This window comes from Gopherus evgoodei, chromosome 12 (genome assembly GCF_007399415.2).
Source record: "Gopherus evgoodei ecotype Sinaloan lineage chromosome 12, rGopEvg1_v1.p, whole genome shotgun sequence".
Taxonomy (NCBI): domain Eukaryota; kingdom Metazoa; phylum Chordata; order Testudines; family Testudinidae; genus Gopherus; species Gopherus evgoodei.
Genome location: NC_044333.1, coordinates 8,513,218 through 8,533,856, shown reverse-complemented (window position 1 = coordinate 8,533,856; position 20,639 = coordinate 8,513,218). Strand labels below are relative to the sequence as shown.

General features: G+C 40.9%; 1 protein-coding gene across 7 annotated transcripts in view; it reads left to right on the top strand.

Moving 5' to 3' along the window:
• The window catches only part of NUP93 (nucleoporin 93), a 131,098-nt gene that overhangs the window by 57,894 nt on the left and 52,565 nt on the right, over nt 1-20,639 (top strand). Inside the window, exon 1 of one of the 7 annotated variants that reach the window (XM_030581334.1) lies at nt 9,083-9,314. The exons of 5 other annotated variants lie outside the window; for them this stretch is intronic. The gene's annotated coding sequence lies outside the window, so the exon portion shown is untranslated. One more of the 7 variants, XM_030581335.1, reaches the window with a different exon arrangement.

The window sequence follows — 20,639 nt, the reverse complement described above, 5'->3', positions numbered from 1 at the left end:
TGGTGACCTCCAATTGAAAGATGCTCTATCCTTTTGCTATTCCTCTGAGGCAGCCCATGTTCCTTCTTGAGAGAGCTTGTCTTTGTCTTTATCTGTACACTTGATAAGGTTGTCTCTTTGTGAAAGACTAATCCCTGTTTTGTATGTCTATGCACATTGCCTAAAATGAAAGCCTCTGTGTACTCTCCTCATCTGCCTGGAATGAGTTCTTGCTCCTCTTCTAAACTGGCAGATTGCAGCTCAGTTTTCTGTGAGCTTCTCTTATCTAGGGGTGAGTGAGGGGGATGAAATAACAAATTTTCCATATTTGCTTCCTTACCTGCGTGCTTGGAGGTTGTGTGTCTTCTCGGGTTCGACTTTTCCCTTGGTATTTATTTCGTCTAGAAGAGTGCCTGCACCAGCAGAGCCACTGGTCTTACAAGACATGCAGCTTTGCCACCCTGTACCATGCCTGATGGCAGAACTGCGCCCTGAGATTTGTCACCTCCCAAATCTATTCACCACACCCTAATGATCTTTCCTCCTCCTTGCCTTTCTGAAAGAGCCCCTGTGTAGAACAGGGGCTCTTAGACTTTTGTACTGGTGACCCCTTTCACCCAAAAAGCCTCTGAGTGCAACCCCTCTTACACGTTAAAAACACTTTTGTATCTATTTAACACCATTATAAATGCTTGAGGCAAAGCGGGGCATGGGATGGAGGTTGACAGCTAGTGACCCCCCATGTAATAACCTTGCAACCCCCAGTTTGAGAGCCCCTGGTGTACACACCTGGCTGCACTGGCACTGGTTAACTTGCGCACCCTACAGGCAAAGACACTGTCATAAACAGATAGCTAAGGGTTATAACAGACACAAACTAGAAGGGTGGAGTGGGAAAGATTGAAGCATGTGCATGCAAGAGAAGTGATACCGCCAATTAAACCACTAGTTTTAAAACCTCTTCACCTTAAAATTTGATATCCTAACTGCCGCAGATTCCCAGGGTCTGGTCTGAGCCCCAGTCTGTAACCAGTCCCTTGGGAGTGACCCCTGTATTATGCTGAGGCCCAACGATCCATATTGTAACACAGGGCAGGCCCGTGGCCTCCATGACTCTGAAACTGGTCCTATGGGCACCAGCCATCCTTGAATCAGGTAACAGTTTTGTTAGTCACCTGGCCTACAGAATCAGGAAGTTCTTACTGTAGCATAGAGAAGCAAAGGTTAAGTCTCAGTCCATACTAGCCAGTGTCAGGGCTCCTCTCAGTCATGCTACTGTGAAAACCATTTTGGTCCTGTCTATCTGCCTCTCAGTTCCAGGTAAGAGCACTCCTGTGTCTCTCCGAGCCCCACTTCTTATCCCCTCATAGCTCGCACCTTCAGCCTGCCCGAGTTTCTCATTGTTAGGTGTCAGTTTCTCAGTTGTTGCTTTCCCATTTTCTTTGAGGATCCTCCATTGATATAGGTTGCCTCAGGATGGACCTTAAGGACCCTTTCGTATCACCCCAGGCAATTAGGTGACACAAACACCTTGTGCCTCCTGCTTTGACCAGGAGCAGCACTTTAATCCTTCTGCACCCACTGGGTTGCAATGCCAGGGTGATAGATATAGAGTCATACAGATAGTTCATAAAAAATATTACAATACAATTTCCACATTCGTCAGACATGCCACTTTTGGAAAGGATTCAAGGGCAGGGAGCGCCATCCATCAACTAAAATGTAAAGACCTTTTTCTATTGTTTCTTTCTATTGAAACCCAAGAGACACATATTTTTACTTCCCCTCTGGAAGGTGAATTCTGTCCTGTATTCCTATCCCTACTCAAAGGAGACAGTACTGGATTGGGCGTAGGAGAGGAAAGGAAGATCTCCTCCACATTGTTTAGTGTCTCTAAGTTAATTTGTAGTGGCAATCATAGATTTTTTTTTTCATATTTGTCTTCTGATTCTGAGACAACACCTGCATAAAAATGGTGTTTGAAGGAGAAATGATAGGCTGTTTTCAGACTGTGTTGCCAGCAATTTCATGATGATCTCTCATCAGAAATTGCAATGTTGTGGTTTATGAGGAGGAATCAAGTGTCTCCACCAACATCTGCAGGAATTCTTTGCTTAGTTGTTACAGGTATTTGGTGCGTATGGTTACCATCTCTAACTTCCCCCTTTGGAGAGGATGTGAGAACAAACTGTACATGATAGATCAAGGGTCGGCAACCTATGGCACACGTGCCGAAGACAGAACGCAAGCTGATTTTCAGTGGCATTCACACTGCCCGGGTCCTGGCCACTGGTCCGGTAGGCTCTGCATTTTAATTTAATTTAATTTTAAATGAAGCTTCTTAAACATTTTAAAGACGTTACTTACTTTACATACAACAATAGTTTAGTTATATTTTATAGACTTCTAGAAAGAGACCTTCTAAAAAGGTTTAAATGTATTACTGGCACGCAAAACCTTAAATTAGAGTGACTAAATGAAGACTTGGCACACCACTTCTGAAAGGTTGCCGACCCCTGTGATAGATGATAGTCATGGCGGTTGAATGCATTACTGGAGGGTGCTCAGGTACTGCAGTAACGACTGCAGTGTAAGAACCTATATAGAATAGAATTAACTTAAATTAAACCCACCTGCACGCCAATCTGGATTTCTAGTGAGCTTTCACATGTAAAATTCAAGTTGGCTCTACAAGGCAAGTGTGTGTGTTTTGAAGTGCCTGAACCCCATGAGTGGATTAAGCACCTTATTTCTGGTGTCAGCATTTCAATCCTAGTACATGCGGATGGATCAAACGCACGTTTCTTTAATGCTCGTGACAGTAAATTGTTTGTTTTTATTTGACTCCCCTTCAGAAGAAATATTTTTTCCAAAAGGCTCTCAAACCTTGGTCCTCTCCGCTATAAATTATTAAACTATACAATGGATTATCTCTCCCCACCCCAAAAATTAAAAACTCCAAACAAATCTGGGAACTAATGAAACATGCTAAACTCCACCATTCAGTCACACTGTTTTTTATTGCAGCTCATCACCTTCCATTTAGATTATAAACTCTTCAGATTGGAGATGTTGTCTTCATACCTGCCTGCAAAATGTGAATCTGTGGTGAATCAAGCCCTATGTTATTCTTTTTCAATCTTCAGCTGGTACTGATCATGCAGAAGAAGCTGGTAGAAGCATAACCGTTATCTGTTCTGAAAATTCAGGGACTGTGTGTGAGGTGATAGAAAAGGGGCATTAATAATTACATTCTGGCTAATCATAGTAGAAAGATGATGATTGCTGGTAGCTGATGCTTTCCTACTTCCACTGAAGTTAATAATTCATTGTTGGACTGTGTCAAAGAGTGCTCTTAAATCAGGTCATTTAGTGGATTATGGACATCAGAGAGCTATCACTAGGAGTTAGAGTTGAAAGATGGACTTGTTTTTTGACAGTCATTAACTTTATTTGGGTCTCTAGAAGATACTTGGTTAACTGCATTGGTTCTATGCTCGTTTGAATATACAGCAGTGAAGGGTGCTGGATTTAACTTCTCATGGGAATCTATTAACTGTTGTAGTGGCTAAAATAAAAATACTGAAATTAGGGAAAGTGTGTGTGGCCACCCAGCTGTATTTGAACATCATAATTATATCTCTGGGTTTGGAGGACTTTGCATACGGTGATGCTGAGGTGGCAATTTTATAAAAGAGCTCTTTAAGCATGGACTTCATTGGATTTCCATAGTGAACCTCCCAGTGAGAGTGCACTGCTAGGAGAGAGATTCCAATTTGGTCACATCAACATGTGCAGCCCTCTGCAAGTGGGATTGATGTTCAGGGCTTGTATGTAAAAAAGGGGTAATGTTCTGAATTTTAAAAATTTAAAATGTTCCTCTGCATAATTATAACTCACACCATTCACTAGTGCTGCATGAGGAAGGGATTTCCAGACAGCATTTAACGGTACAAACACTGGACTTCTTTCTTTTAAATGAGCATAGACATGTTTTAAACATGCCTAGAATCTACAGCAAACTAGCTGTTTGGCTTAGGGTTAATTGTTTTTAAGGTGATTATTCTTTTTAATGCTGGGGGTGGAAAGTGGTTTGAATATGCATGGCACATTATAATGTTGATAATAATATCCTAGTAGACATTTAACAGTCGCAATGGACACTTGTTACTCTTTGTTTAAATGATTACGACTGCATTGTCAGTGGATGCTGAGAGCATGGGTAATATCCTCAGTTCTTTGTTAAAAAGGCTCTAATTAAAACCAGTTCCTGCTCTCGTCTCTTGTATAAATATGGACGTGCAGTAGTTCAGCTGACCTGGGTGCAAGTTCTCTCTTCAGTCTGACAAACCGTGCTGCTAATTGGCGTGTGGGGCATGGATGGCAGGAACAGCACGGCTAGTGTTAGTGCTAATCCTTATTACTAGTCTAGGAAGGGGAGGTTTTCCCCTTCCTGTCTGCCCCTTGGGGCTGTCACTATCTGCAAACTCAAAGGAGAATTCTTACCCCATCTGCCTAATCATAAAAGCAGCACACACTGACTGCTGTTGGGAGGCGTAGGGGGGGGTCTCCTAATGCCATGTGCACTATCCCCTGGACTCTTGTCTGGAACAGGCTTCAGAGAAGAGTTTGTACCTAAATGCAGAACTCCTTCATGCCATGTTATCAGACGGCAGTTTTGATTCTTGAGTTTGCTGTTTTTCATGAGAGAGGTGTAGGGGCTCAAGCTCTGGTCTGGGAACCAGTAAATTGAGCTCCAATCTTAGCTCTGGCACTGACTCTTCTATAGCCTTAAACAAGCCACTTCCTAACTTTATCAAGCACTGCCAAGCCCTTGCTTCCCTCCGGTGAATGAGGTGCAATGGTGATACACATTTATCCTAGTTCAAATTTGGTTCTGCACCGTTCTCATGTGAACGCACATGTAGGATGCAAAACAGGATATTAATGTGGTGTTGACATTCCTTTCTCCTGGGTGTCCTTTTATTCTAATGTGCTCAACGTGACTCCTGCACTCTCAGCCCCTTTTATAAATCCCTGCACATCAAGAGGATGACAAGTGTTTCTCTGCAGTTCTGCTAACATGGGCAGTCCATTGGGTGGGTACTGCTGCCCTCTTTCTAAAGAGACCTAGAATGTCACTAATACTGGATAATCAGTCTCCACCAACCTGGTAGAGGGAGGGGGAGAGAGAATTCCTTCAGTCACTCACCAAAACCAGTGTGATAGTGAAGTTAGATTAGCATTGAATTAGCCGGGAAAAAAGATTTTCGGGAAGGAAGCTACCTGCCACTGTTTTAACTGACTGCCAACAATGCCCATGATTGTCACTGGCTAATGCTCATTGATAATAGCAGACACCGTAGATGTAGAAGCTCATATGTGAGCTAATAGAAGAAAAGATCCAGGAGAGCTTTTCATGCTCATTTCCCCACACAAGACTCTCTCAAGTGAAAGATATGAAGCACAGATTACTATGAAGCCCCAGTGATTGTATAGTAGGTTGCTTTAAGGGAGTTACTTGAATTTAAGGCAGGAAGTGGCAGCAGCTTCTGTTTTTCTGTTTGTATTGAAAGAAACTGTCCCTTTGTCCACAGAGATGTAACTGTGCGTTTGAGAGGTAGGAAGTCTTTTGTGTGGTCTGATGAAGAGAGAATGCGCACACACAAGCGAAAAGAAGATGGGAAGTGAAAGTAACACAAAGAGTGGGCTGTTCATATAATGTCCAGAATTTAAAAGTCTGCTTGACCTGCATGGGATTTCCTGCCTCATAGGGTGAAGTCAGTTGAATTCCTGAGAGACACACCTCTTCCCTCACTCCATCTCTCTGATAGGCAGGTTAACATTTAGTTGTCCTATTGGAATATAGTTGTGTATGCCGATTGTCCAAATGACTGTGATGTGCACTTCACAGATTCTTAAAATAGATCATTAAAAATTGTTCATAACCTTTTCTGTACTATTTTTGCTTACTCTCTCTTCGGGACATGGTGCATTATACTAGGATTTGCATAACTCCCCTTGCCACTGGCCCCACAACCCTTGACAGTCATTTCCCCTACAGTAGTTGCCCCTACAGTAGCTGACCTTATGTCCAGTAAGGATTGAGAGGCACGCTGACTGAATATTTCTACTGAAGTGATCACAAGTGAAGCAATCACCAGGCTTCAGATTTTACCGCTTCTTTGGGATGAAGTTCACATCCCTCAGAGCTATTGCTTTCAGATAGCTGCAACCTTGGGAAAACAAGAGTGCATTGAGTTACATTGCATTACATTACAGTCCTAGATTCCAAGGCCAGAAGGGACCACTGTGACCATCAAGTCTGACCTCCTGTGTAGCACAGGCCATAAAATTTCTTCCAAATAATTCCTAGAGCAGGTCGTTGAGAAAAACATTCAGTCCTTATTTAAAAATTGTCAGTGATGGAGAATCCACCATGATCCTTAGTAAACTGTTGCAATGGTCAAGTACCCACACTGTCAAAAATTTACAACTTATTAAGTAGGCTTTCTTTGCAGCCATGAGAGCTAGAAATGAAACATTTGTAAAATAAAAGCTTAGATGTAACACACAGCTCTGCAGCATTTACGTGGCCAAGAAGTAACAGAAAACCTCTGCAGCCAAGATCATGGCTCTGTGTTAGATGCTGCACAGATGCATAATAATAGGCAGCCCCTACCCCTTACAATCTGAATAATACCTTTTCTTCCTTCATGCATGTGGCTAGACAGTTAAAGCAATCAGTGTGCCCAACACATGTGGTACTATACCATCTAATTGTGAAGAGTAGGCTAGGCAGGTGGCAAGCCTTTCAAAAATACTATATGTCTGGGTTGGGGCTGCAGTACTCTAGACTACATTTCTTTCCTACTCCTGAGAAAGGATGAGCTGCTGATGTGTGCAGAACTAGCAAGAGTCCCTCAGTTACTGAGTCACTTGGAATAAAGAGGAGAAATAAATGAACTAGATTATATCTATGAAAATATTTTAAAAGTTTCCTTTTCCTTTCCCTTCCTCTCCCAAAATGGATTCTGCCCAACCTCGAGGCACTTTGTCTATAGCTTTTCCTTAAATGGTACTGACTGGGGGATTTCCCTTTAAGAACATCAGCATGTTGAACCCTGTTTTTATCCATGCAACTTCTGGTTTGAGGCTCCAGCTTCTCAGTACAGTAGTTATTCGATCAGAAACAAGGAGAGTTTACTTTTTGCATTGCTAAAGGAAAAACTCCCCCGTGGATTACTCTTCCCTTGTAGAAATCTGAGCCAAAGCTCAAGTTTGCTCATTTCAAAGCACAAATACAGTGCCTTGAAGAGACAGCTTGGCCACCTGTGAAGTTCCCTATACTGTGAAGCCTCTGAGTTAGCCTTACAGGTGCCCAGTGTTACCTCTCAAATTGATAAGTCTGACTCACAAAGCACATTCTGCAAATATAGTGGCTATTAAGTGACATAGCCACCAAAACAGATAGTACAGTGTTAATTCAGAGATCCAGTTTTCTTCGCTGCCTAGAAATAAACTGTACATCTCTCTGGTGCTGCTGTTTTTGTTAACACTCTGTTGCTCAATGAGGGTTGTTTTTCATTAATAAAACAATGGAAATAGTGAATTGGTTTGATGTTGATGTCGGCGCTGCGTATGAACTTGGCGTTAACGTGCATTAAAATGGTGCTTTGTTAGTTCTTCATACTTCCAAAAAAAAAAAATAAAGCTCAGATGCCCGAGAGTCTCGGATTTTTTGTGAGCAAATATGAAGTTTGCATTTGGTTGGCAAAATTTCTGCATGGTGAAGTGTGATTAGAGCAGGGTTATGTTGAAAAGCTTGAAAATTCAGAGTTCTGTGCACCCACAAATTGTTAATGGTGGAGGGAGCTGAATCATTATGGGTTGTGTGTGTCAAATGTGCAGTTTGAGTGTGCATCTAGCCGTCTGATAACGGTACGCTCACAAATTGTAAAGCACTTCATCATGGTGGTGTGTTTTGGAGATCAACAAATACATTCCTTAGTTCTTTGGTGCTTCTGATTTTTTTTCTTTAAGATGGAGGTGGTTCCTTTCTCGATTTTTCTATGGCTTTCTGCACTGTAATGATGGCACCATCACCTGACTGCTGGAATATACTGGCCTGACTTTAATCATCGAGTGACTGGCTCTTAACATGGTTTCATCTCTGCTGTTTTACATCCCTTCCTGTAATTGCATGATTGCTTGCAGCATTGAATTTCTATTGGTGACAATGAAAGGCACATTGAGATTTTACATAACCTTTTACTTTTCATTGGATGTTTAAGGTGTATGTGAAAGAGTAATACTTTAAAAAAAATCACCTTCTATAAGCAGCATGTTTTATCCTTCAGATTCATCATAACAATATTATATATTTAAATATGTGGAAAAATGGTAGTTAAGCTAAATGTATGTTGTTAAAGGGTCTTCATTTTCATGTCGCTGACAGCTTTGTTGGGCTGTATATGCCCTCAATTCAATAACCTCTGCTCAAAGCTACAATTAAGTCCAAAGGTTAATTTAAACAGTATCTAAATCTTTAACCACCAAATAACCCAAACAGAAAAAAACAATAGAGACTCAAGGCTCTTTTTAATTAAAAAAAAATGACACCAGTTAGTACACTGTTCAATTAAATGAACAAAATATGTTGTTTCAACATATTCTGCAAGTCTAAAATGGCAGAAGCTCTCTGTATAAAATCTAACTACCACTTTTTTCAGCCTCATGGTATGTGCAAATTCATGCTGCTCAGTTAAGGGAATAGCTTCACAACTGGTGTTACAATCTGTGGCCTCAGCACTGCATCACAATGCAGCAAATGCATTTTCCACATTAACTAAACATGACAGCTGAAACGATTATTAACCATGCAAGATGTCGGAAGTCATCAAAAATTCACATCAGAGTAATTGCAGTGGCTTGGGGGGAAAAAGAAAACATTAGAATCTTTCCCCTTGCCTGGATATTGTTCCTCCCCCGTCTTAAATCTTACATGGTACAGTCCATTAACAATAAAATATCCTTCTGTAACCTATAAACTGCTACTCCCATCAGTTACTGGTTTCAGACTGATGCTTTCCTTAGAATTTGAATAAAGCACCACTGAAAAATTATATAGATGCTTTATGGGCAGTGGTATACAGCGGTTGAGGCAGCTGCTTTCTCATTGTCTTGCTGGACTCTTCGCTATCTCAGCCATTTCAGGACTTGCAGGTTTTTTTTTTTTAAGATGAAAAAACTTGAGCATTAATACAGAAAGAGACAGCTGTATAAGCCCATATTTTAGGCATTTGAAGTATTGCAGCCACAGCCAGTGTTAACAGGTTTGTAACTCCTCGGTTCTGTGATCTACAGGTAGGATTGTCTATATTTAAAATATATATAAAAATTAAGGTTTAAAAACTTACTGTTTAATAGGCTGACAGTTTTTTTTAAGGTTTCGTATCATAATTTTTCTTGTGGATGTTGCCATAGTTTGTTTAAAATTTGTAGGTGAGGAATTGTGAACAGGTGGATCATTTCGGAGGACTAGCCTTCTAATCAAAGAGAATCCTTAAGATCTATACCTTTCTTGTCTTGTAGTATCCTTTAGATCAGCTCTAGGGTGGGGCAGAGTGGTGTCGGCTTTTGGATCTTGATTGTTGCCTTTTAAAGATTCTCTTTGACATTGCAGCTTTTGTTTGAATTTAATCAGAAATATAGTAGTATAACTTCTTGCATATGTTTGTTACTGTTTTTCTCACCGACAAGATGAAACATCTGCCAAAGTATTTTTAAAAAGATAAGACATTGTTTATAATATGGCTTCCTAAGTTATCACCATGGTAGAAAAATACATATATACACATCAATTATGGAAAACTTGCTAGATCACCTCTGTTTCTACATATGCACTACTGATTTATTTAGAAGACACATTAAACCTTATTTTGGGGAAAGGTTTCAAATCTGGCATAGAAATTACAATCATTTAAAGAGGCTCTAATACAAAATATTTCCCATTTTCAGTAGCCAAGTAAAATACTTGGCAATATTGTCTTTGTGCTAGTTATTTAACTGAAGAACATAAAGAAACTAACATAGATTCTCTCAATTTTAGATTCACTCCTCCCCTTCAGGTAATAGGGTTTGGGAGAACAGGGTTAAACTTCCAAAATCATTGGAATAGAAACCACTCAGGGAACAAAAATTTATATATTATGTGTGTGTATATATATCTTAGGGGCCTGGATTAGTTGGGTGACTATCAGCTGATTGTTACTCTAAAATCCACAGACTCTCAAACAGCATGCTAATTAGCAACTGTCTGCCTGTCTTTGGAATGGGAAACGAAAGTATAGCGCTTCCTTGCTTAGGCTGTATTCATCCTTCACAGTGAAAAGTGGATTAATCAAATGTGCCATGTTGGGACCATAACTGTGCTTACAAAGTAAAGGCAATAGAGAATTATTAGCCCACTTTGGAGATTCATCTCTGAGTATCAAGGTGTATAACATGACATGTCCAGCATCCTTTCTATTGTTAAGTGTGAAATGTGTGAACTGTTCTGCAAGGAGAAATGTTGAAGGACTGACCTTGCTTGACCAAAAAGTTCTATGTCTAAGCAAGATGACTTTGTTTTAAGGAAGTCTCACCCCAGAAACAAGAAATGGACTCCTTAGATAAGACAATGGAAATGTGTGATTTGCATGTGTGAAAAGATGGAGGAAGCCATCACCACTGACCCTGTGTGGGAGATGGTTCAATTATCCTTGCAGTTGGTACAGTGTTGCAAATTATTTTCCTTTGTCTGAAGTGGGTGGGAGCCAGAGTTCAACTGAGCTTTGTAAATTAATGTATGGAAAATATCGAAGGCACCGTTTTAAACAATTAGCACTAGCTCTGTTATAATAGAACTCTGTCTGAAATCTAGTGGCGGCAGCCAGAGTTGACATATTGTTTGCATTAAAGTCCTAAAGCTGATGTGCCTTGTTAGTGTAACACACAAATAATGCTTGTACATCAGGAGAGTTCCTTAGCAAGGGTGGAGTATAATCGGGAGAAAAATGGAAGCCTTTTGTCTACAGTGTGTACTTACCAGACTGGTGTAATGGTCTAAGTATAAAAAGTTTAAACCACAGGCATATACCATACATAGGTAAAGTAGATTTGAAAATAAATAACATTTTCATTAAAATGTATGAATGATTGCAGTAGGAAATGATTAAAGATATGCTTTCATCACCATGCATTGTAATATATAACCATTCAAATAATAATTGTATAATTATAACAGGCTTATTCTTACTGACGTCTGTATTTTTTTTCTTGTAATGATCAGCAATTTAATCTTTCATAAATAATGTAAATGATTAGCTTATGGAATGTATCGGTAATGTGGTATGAAAACATCATTTTTTAAAGGCTACGAGATGCTTAAATTTAGTATTTAAAGATATTGTGGTACATTTTAATTTCCTTCCTCAAAATAGCTTTGTCTCCACTATGGAAAGAGGATTTCTGTATTTTCCGAGGGAAATGCTGCCATGTTGGAATTACTTAGAGTGTTAACCGAGTATCTCTGATTATTTAAAATATTTTGGAATAATGGACGAACTGGTCCCGGTTTATTTTCTGACTTGTCTGGATGATTTTACTAATGTTTCCTAAATGCTTATTTAAGAGTGCATAACTTCAGAACTGTTGATTGTTTCAAAACACAGTTTTGTATAAATTGTGCTATAGAACGCTTGTAGTTCTTGAAACTGAAATAAATATAACCTTGCCTCTTTTTTTGTAGCTTTATCCAGCTTATCGGTGTACGAGCAAAATAAAGTGGATTTAACTTTTGTAAGGTTTTCTTTTGCATGTGGGGTTGTTTAGTTTCAAATTACTGTAAAAATGTTGCAGTAAATAGCATTGTGAAAGTGCTGCAATAACTGAAACCCGTCTGTGCTCTGATTCTGTATTGGCATGCTGCTTTAATGTGGTTATCATATTTACAATGCTGGCAGTATTTCAAGGTCTCTCTGAACCAGGCGTTGTCCCTCTGTCAATGGGTGTTGCTGCGCACAAGCAATGGGCGCTTAAAATATGGATAGATGGTGGAAGGCTCTCACTTCGACCTTTTTATTCAAGAAGAGAGGTTACTAGTACTCGCAAGGATTGTGCAGAAAACAGGTACATGTGGATTGCTGTAACACATTGAGAGCATGGTGTTTAGAATCCTTGCATATGATTTGGTTGGAGAGTGGGAAGTGTGTCAAACTCAAAGCATTAAGCTAGCTAGATAAAGGGGCAAGAGTGGGAGAGAATACAGATCTTTCCACTAGATTTTACATAAAATATTTAGTTTAATTTTAAGATGTAACTTTTTTTATATCCCTAAAACTGTGGAAGAATATGTATGCAAATACTGATCAGTTTCTAAAAAGCTGCACACACACATGTATTGTACAGCAGCGGTAGGCTTCGTATGCTAAAGTAAAACAGGCAGCTCATCATAGAAGAATACAGCCTCTATAGCAGAGGTACTGAGTGGCAGGGGCTAAGAACGAAGGAAGGATTGCATTAAAATGTGGGAAATGGCGTGGAGGGGATTGATTAAGTGTTAATTAACGGACTGTTTGTCTAATACACTGTTTCTCTTGACAGTGTTCCAGGAGAGACATGTAATAATCTAAGAGTGGTCAATCTTTTATTAATCAAATTGGCAGGTTAGCACTCGAATTCTAACTATATTTTCGAAAGAAACTAGTTTTCTATCTGCAGTTTCAGTGACTTCTTGTGTCTGATGACGCGTTAATGATAGTGCTGAATAAGACTGTCATAGATATTGTTAATAGATCGAGTGCTTATCTCCTCTGTGCCTTGTTTCGTTTTCCTTGCACGCCCATTTTGTCTAAGGATTCTTAATGGAACCTGGAGGGAAATTTGTCTGCCTGCATGGCGGCTGCACACTCCCTCTGTTCCCCTACATTTATAAGTCTGTCCTTTGGTGCTGACAGATTTCCAGTGACTGGTTTCTCAGTTCAAACCATCTCTCAAGGCTCCTGACCCAGCCCATCAGTGCAGAGAATTGAGGTGTGGTCCTCTGGGGTAACAGAGTTGAGCTTTCCTGCCCTTTAGATGCAAGAACATGGCCCTAGCGGCAATTAAAAAGGAAAAAGTACAAATTGTGCTTGTCACCAGATTATCTGAGCATAGTTTCATGCTAGAGGAAAGAGCACACAGCTTCGTTTTCTGGAAAATTGTGTGGTAACTACGGCACTAAAATGGCAGCAGATGTAGTAATAAAATGGCGTCATTGGTAAAATGAGTTTTGGTGGCCTGATTCAGGGCGTTCCTCGGCTTGGTTTGAGGAAGAGATGTCTTGAGTGGCAAGTGTTACCCTGTGGTGCTAGTTATGACTGGCACTTTTTAAGACCAGGCAAGAACACTGAGTCATTTTGATCTTAATTTAACCCCCGTGTTCCATTTAAAGGAATGGTGTTGGAAGAAGCTGGAATAGTAGCTTACCAGAGTAGATGATCTGAAATGATCTTTCTGTATTACATTACATTGCTTCCTTATTGCTGTTTGTAGAAGACAGCACTTTGGATCCCAAAGCCTTTAGAGAGAAATACATGATAATTTTGTGTATTTCAGGCAAAACTGCTGTTTCCTAAGAACAGCCGAAGTACAGTGTTTTATTTTGATTCTAGGTACTATGATGCATACACACTTTTGTAGATTTGCAATACTATTTCATTATTTGTACCATTTTTTTTTATCAGGATGCTAACACGGGTGCATTTTTAAAACGAGAGATACAATAGCTCCTATTGATGGTTCTGAACAAAATCCCAGAGCAGACTCATTCTCTGCATTTAAAAATGTTGTTGAAAACGGAATAAAAGACATTCACTAGGGGCTTGTCTACATCAGAAAGTTGCAGCACTGGTGAGGGAGTTACAGCGCTGCAACTTTGAGAGTGTCCACATCTGCAGGGCATCACCAGCGCTGCAACTCCCTGTTTGCAGCGCTGGCCGTACTCCCGTTTTGTCTCGGGTGTAGAGGATCCAGCGCTGGTGATCCAGCGCTGGTAATGCAATGTAGACACTCACCAGCGCTTTTCTTGACCTCCGTGGAAGGAGGAAGCCTCTGGTAATCAAGCTGGTTTCCTTTCCCGGTTTGCTCTCTCGGTCCCGGAGCCAGCCAGCAAACCGCAGGGAAGGAGACCTGCTTGCTCGGGGTTCCGGGACCGAGAGAGCAAACCGGGAACGCCGCGGTTTGCTCTCTCGGTCCCGGAGCCAGCCAGCAAACCGCGGGGAAGGAGACCTGCTTGCTCGGGGTTCCGGGACCGAGAGAGCAAACCGGGAACGCCGCGGTTTGCTCTCTCGGTCCCGGAGCCAGCCAGCAAACCGCGGGGAAGGAGACCTGCTTGCTCGGGGTTCCGGGACCGAGAGAGCAAACCGGGAACGCCGCGGTTTGCTCTCTCGGTCCCGGAGCCAGCCAGCAAACCGCGGGGAAGGAGACCTGCTTGCTCGGGGTTCCGGGACCGAGAGAGCAAACCGCGGCGAAGCTGGTTTCCTTTCCCGGTTTGCTCTCTCGGTCCCGGAACCCCGAGCAAGCAGGTCTCCTTCCCCGCGGTTTGCTGGCTGGCTCCGGGACCGAGAGAGCAAACCGCGGCGTTCCCGGTTTGCTCTCTCGGTCCCGGAACCCCGAGCAAGCAGGTCTCCTTCCCCGCGGTTTGCTGGCTGGCTCCGGGACCGAGAGAGCAAACCGCGGCGTTCCCGGTTTGCTCTCTCGGTCCCGGAACCCCGAGCAAGCAGGTCTCCTTCCCTGCGGTTTGCTGGCTGGCTCCGGGACCGAGAGAGCAAACCGCGGCGAAGCTGGTTTCCTTTCCCGGTTTGCTATCTCGGTCCCGGAACCCCCCTTGAAGCCGCCCAACAGCGCTGCAGTGTGGCCACATCTAACACCACTTGCAGCGCTGGTTGCTGTAAGTGTGGCCACTCTGCAGCGCTGGCCCTATACAGCTGTACTAATACAGCTGTAACAACCAGCGCTGCAAAATTTTAGATGTAGACATGGCCTAGTAGATTATAAAATGGGAGAATTATCTAGGATTGTGGTTTGATAAGATTAGTCACCACCTCAACTTCTGGTGTGTATGGTTCATTCACTTCTGTCTAGAGCGGATGCCATTGCTAATGGTGAAACATCTTGTGCCAAATTGCTTTGGATGAATCAGTCTCTTATGCTCAACCAATCTATCAGGGTGGGTCTATCCCTCATTTCAAAGAATTGTATTGTGAGCAATGCTATAAATACAATGTTGCCCTTTAACCAAAATGTCAAATTATAATTGTTTGCTTTCACTAATTCTAATGGGAGTTGTGGATGCAATTATTTTTATTCTTGTTTTTGAGTATATTGTACCAGTGTTGTTAGCAAGCTGAGCTAGCACATTTGGGATGAACAGAATGACCAACTATTACACTATCTTAAACAATGTACAAGAGATCAGTCACTTGGGTTCTCTTGTTTAGCTTTTGAACTTTCCATCTGGAAAGGTGACTGCCTTCTTTCTCTTCCCTTTTCTCCCTTCTTTGCCATGATATCTAAATAGATCAGGGTTCTTAGTAAGGTTACATCTTGTTTATTATTTATATAGTGAACAGAGTCTGTCGGGTGCTTCAAAATAAAATAAGACTTAGTCCCCAATGCCAAAGTGCTTATGGTGTAATTGTAGACATGACACAGAAAGTGAGAGCATGAGGATATCTAACAGTGGAGAGGGGAGGAATAGGAGAAGGGAGGTTAATGCTTATAATACTTGTGCATATCATGTCAGTGACTGTCGTAAAAGCTGATGCACACAGAGGGATTCTGCAGCATTTCCTGCAATCTATCATTTAAAGAGGCACAGTCTCAGGCAATTTGCCCCACATGTAGGTTTTATAAAAGTAGCATCATACAAAATCTAACCAATAGAAATGTTTGTGACTCAAAAAAAAATTCCTATAGAAACAGTCTTTTAACTACACATTCCCCTATGCTGTCTGCATTTCAACCACGTCAATGTTGGGAAGGTGTCTTAGAACCCGAAAGCAAAATTGGCTGGTACACAAAAGTGAAACTGACTGTTCTGATTTCATTGTCATGAAGTGGGAAAAAACAGCAGAAATATTTAAAAAAAAAAAGATTTTAAAAATTTCAGTTTGAGTGTGTTACAAGTAATAATACAGGTAAGGGTATGTTTTGTTAACAATATGATTTTTTTAAACCTGATAGTCCCTTTTTAAGATTAAAAATGTGTTCAATTTTATAATTAGGTTTGGGATTATTAAAACCTCACAAACTCCTGTGATGTCGGTAAAATAAGACTACAAAACAATGTGAATTGAAACATTTCTGTGGATTTCCATGTGTTGTTAGGGAATGAAGCAAATTGTAAATATCATTTAATGTGATAGAGTAGGAGGTTGCAATAGAGCAAAAGAGTACACCATACAAAATGATATTGAATTAGAAGAAACCAAAATCAAGCTGAGACTCATTTTCCTATGCCAATAGTGATGATCTCTGCTCAGAAATAATCAGCATGAGCATCACTGCATAGCAGGAATATAGTTATATTTTGTGACTCCAGTGTAAGTGACTGACACTATGTACCAGCAGGGTATGTAGATGGTAAATGCTATTTATATTCACTGTGTACACTTTTCACTTTCCTAGGTGGCTCTGTGCAGCAAATATATTTTGGAGAACCAGCATTTGTCGCATATGGCACAGTGGAGTTGTTTAATATCAGTAGAGAATATTAAGTGCGTATCTGTGCTGAAAGTTCGTCTAGTGGCTAAAGCACAGGACTGGGAGTTAGGAGCTGTGGGTTCTAATCCTGGCTCTGCCAATACACACTTATCTCCTTCACAAAGGTAATGTAAAGATTAATGATGGACCATCACTTTGAGATCCTTCTGGAGATGGAAGGTGGTAGAAGAGTGTGAAATATAGTTAGTCTGTTAGCTGACAGACAGTTGACATTACTCAGCCTAGTGAGTCCAGTTGCTGTGTGCCTTGCGGCCATTGTAAACCTTCTTTTGCTGCCCTCTTAGTCACTCAACCTTGTCTACTTTGTCTATTTGACATGTGGACTTACATTTCTTTTCCAATTCTGATTTCTTTGAAAATTACCAAGAATGAGAAGTATGATTGAATTGGTCCATCCTCCCTGAAAATGTGGTCATTACCTGCCTCTTCTAAATCCAGTGTACTGTAGTTCGCCATTGTCAATCTGTGTGAAACAGTTAGTCTAAGTGTAATCCCTTTCCCCCTGGTCTTTCATTTCTTTATAGTCTTTACGAGTAACTATTTGTTCAGTGACCTTGTTGCTAGCAGTGGACACGCCTGCATGTGTGTAAAATTCCTAGAGCTGTCCTATGTGCAGAGTTGTGAGTTGTGGAGTTTTACTCTGACTCTCGGGGCGATGGAACTTGAGAGTGTTTTCAGCAATCCTGCCTCACTGTATCAATCCCCATATGGTGATCTCCTATCCTATCTTATACCCGCTGTAGACTTTGTGGGCCAAATTTTCAAAAACTAGTCTCTGGTGTTGTAGGTGCAACTGCAGGAACGGTGATAGGCAACAGATGTCTGATCTACCTGATTTGTGGGCGCACTTGTTGCGTGTATTTAAAAAGCCAGTAGAGGCATTCCATGATTTGTACCTGTAATTGATAGAAGGCACAAAGTTAGTAAGCATTAGCAGAATAGACCATAGAAGGAGCCTTTTCTCGTAGCTCCTCCACTCCTATCAAGATGATGCCAATTCATATTTCTTATCTTTACCTTTGAGGCATTATGTCTGTCAGGGGAGAACATTTCACGTCTCCATTTGTCAGATCCAAATGGTTTCATCAAGAGCCAAAGATCATGCACCATCTGCCCTACTCTAGTGGCAAAGACATCAAGAGAATCGGCAAACTTCAAGAGAAACTATTCTTTTTCAGCAGTTTCAAGAGCTTTCCCTGCTGTAGCTAAAAGTAGTAATGACATTACTGCAACAGAACCCAGCATAGCTGCATCTGAAAACTGTTTCTAGCACAGATCAGATTGTCTAAAGTGGTTAAAACAGTCCTAACAAAGATGTCTCACTGCAGGCACTAATCTACAGCATGGAGCAATTTGCTTGTAAATATTTGCCGTAGGCTCACTGTGTAACACAGAGATTAAAGGCTGCATTTAAAATTGAGCACTACATCAATGATACCCTGACAGAAGGGCAGAGAGGTCCCGCTCCACCTGATGCCACGTTTTAAAGCTAAAGTTGCAACCTGCGGCTTGAAAACAGCATGCAGCATCCTTGAACAGCCTTTTTGGCAAATGGCAGATACCCCTTTTTTAGTTTTGCAACGTATGCTGCCCCCTGCTGAGTTCGAGCAGTTAGTTCTATGCATAACTACCCAGCAAGAAATTGTGCCGCTACTAAAAATATGTTACTGTGGGTATATGTCAGCTCTCTGTACAGTGTTTTGTTTCTGTAGGAGTAATTTCTGTGGTCCTCTTCATCTGTAGTGAATTAACACGTATTAAAATATATATTAAAGTAGCCTTGCAAAATTCAATTTGCTTGAAGCAGCGTATTGCATAGTTTTGCTTTGCTTTAAAAAAAAGGCAAGTAATGTATCTTTAGGACCATCCCTGTGACCAGAATGATTGAGTGGTGTTTGTGTTGGAGTTGGTACATTTTCATGACTTAATATGTTTGAAATACTAACCACTGCAAAACGCATGTTATTCTCTGACCTCCAATTTAAAATGAATTAAATATGACCCCCATCCCATGATGCTCTTAAATATGGTGGCGGTGGGGAACTGGTTGCCAATCTCTAAGAATGCAGCCAAAAGAGCAATAAATCTCCCTTGAGCAGACTATTTGAATTTATCAGTGTAGCATTCTGTGTAGTGATTATTGACCCTTACGTTTTATCCCCTTAAACTTCAACATGTTAACTCCCTTTGATGCTGAGTAGCTGATTCCTGACTGTGGGGAAATATGAATATTTCCAGTGTACTCTGCTGCCTTTTTTTTTTTCCAGCTCAGTCAATAATGGAAATCTCTTCCCACTTCAGAAATTCCTGTAGGATTTCCTAGCATAAACATAATGACAGGGAACTAATGCTTATTTGCAGTTTGACAAGCTCAGCTGCCTTGCTCAAACTCTGCCAACTTTCCATTCTGCTAAGCCCTAAAGTGCCAACTTTATCCTTCACCTCTCATTGAATGCTAGCTTTTATCTTGTCTAATTTAAGGGTAGAAGAGGGAGGTAGGTCTCCTTGCGGTTCTCCATTGAGAACATCTGTTCTGCCACTGAGCCAAGGACATGTTCCCTCCACAAAGACCAACTCATTTGCAAGGTACGTGTTTGTTGAACAATTTATACTCAAGACATTGCTCTGTACAGTGGGGCTAGCCCTGTTCTACCTTCCTCCTTCACTTATCTATGCATTCTAACTTATGACTTGACCATCCGCTCCTTACTTGCACACAACTTCTAGTGCCCACTAATGCTACTTTCAAACTTAAGTGGGAGCTTGTTGTGAGTAAGGACTTCTGGATTGGGTCCTTGGCAGTGGTATCTACTTTTGCACCATCATAATCCTCCCATCTAAAATTCCCTAAGAGGAAAATCAGTTGTATAAAGCTTGCTGGGTCTTTCAGTCTCAGGCAGCAGATCCTAGGATTGCTGCCATGATACTTTGGAAAAAATAGTATATCTCATATGCATGCCAAAATCTGTACCTGCGTCCAAAATCTACGCACAAGCTGAATCTTCCTACTGTGGAACTTCAGAGTTATGAACACCAGAGTTACAAACTGACAGATCTATCACACACCTCATTTGGAACTGGAAGTATGCAATCCGGCAGCAGTAGAGACAAAAAAACTAAAAAGCAAATATTGTACAGTGTTAAATGTAAACTACTAAAAAAAAGGAAAGTTTTTAAAAAAAAATATTTGACAAGGTAAGGAAACTGTTTCTGTGCTTGTTTCATGTAAATTAAGATGGTGAAAAGCAGTATTTTTCTTTGCATATTAAAATTTCAAAGCTGTATTAAGTCAATGTTCAGTTGTAAACTTTTGAAAGAAAAACCAAAATGTTTTTTTTAGAGCTACAAAGATTTCAGAGTTACGACCTGCATTCCCGAAGTGTTTGTAACTCTGAGTGTCTACTGGGTTTGTTTTGCTCTTATATCAGCCACAACACAAAAAAACCCTCAAAAGAGCTGCAAAAACTCCCAAAGGACGTGTGATCTCAGAAATATGAGAGGAGCCTGAGCAAAGCCCGAGTACTACATATGCTACTCTGGAAAGTTCTCATCTTCCGCAGAGGCACGGAATTACTTTTAGGGGCATGGCCACACCGTATCATGTTACTTTGAGCCCATCTGTCATACAAACAGCAAAGGTGTAACCAATAATGATAGACAGTAGGGCCTCTTGTTGTTTCAGTAACCTCCAGGCAGTTTTGCTGTATATTACATGTTTCCAGACTGAGCTATCCTGGAAAGTAAAGCATGTCAAGGCATACCAATGCTAGGAATATATTCAAATAGTTATCTGACTCTTTCTTAACTAAAGTAAACCACTGCAAATAGAAATAATTATAAATAAAATGAGATGC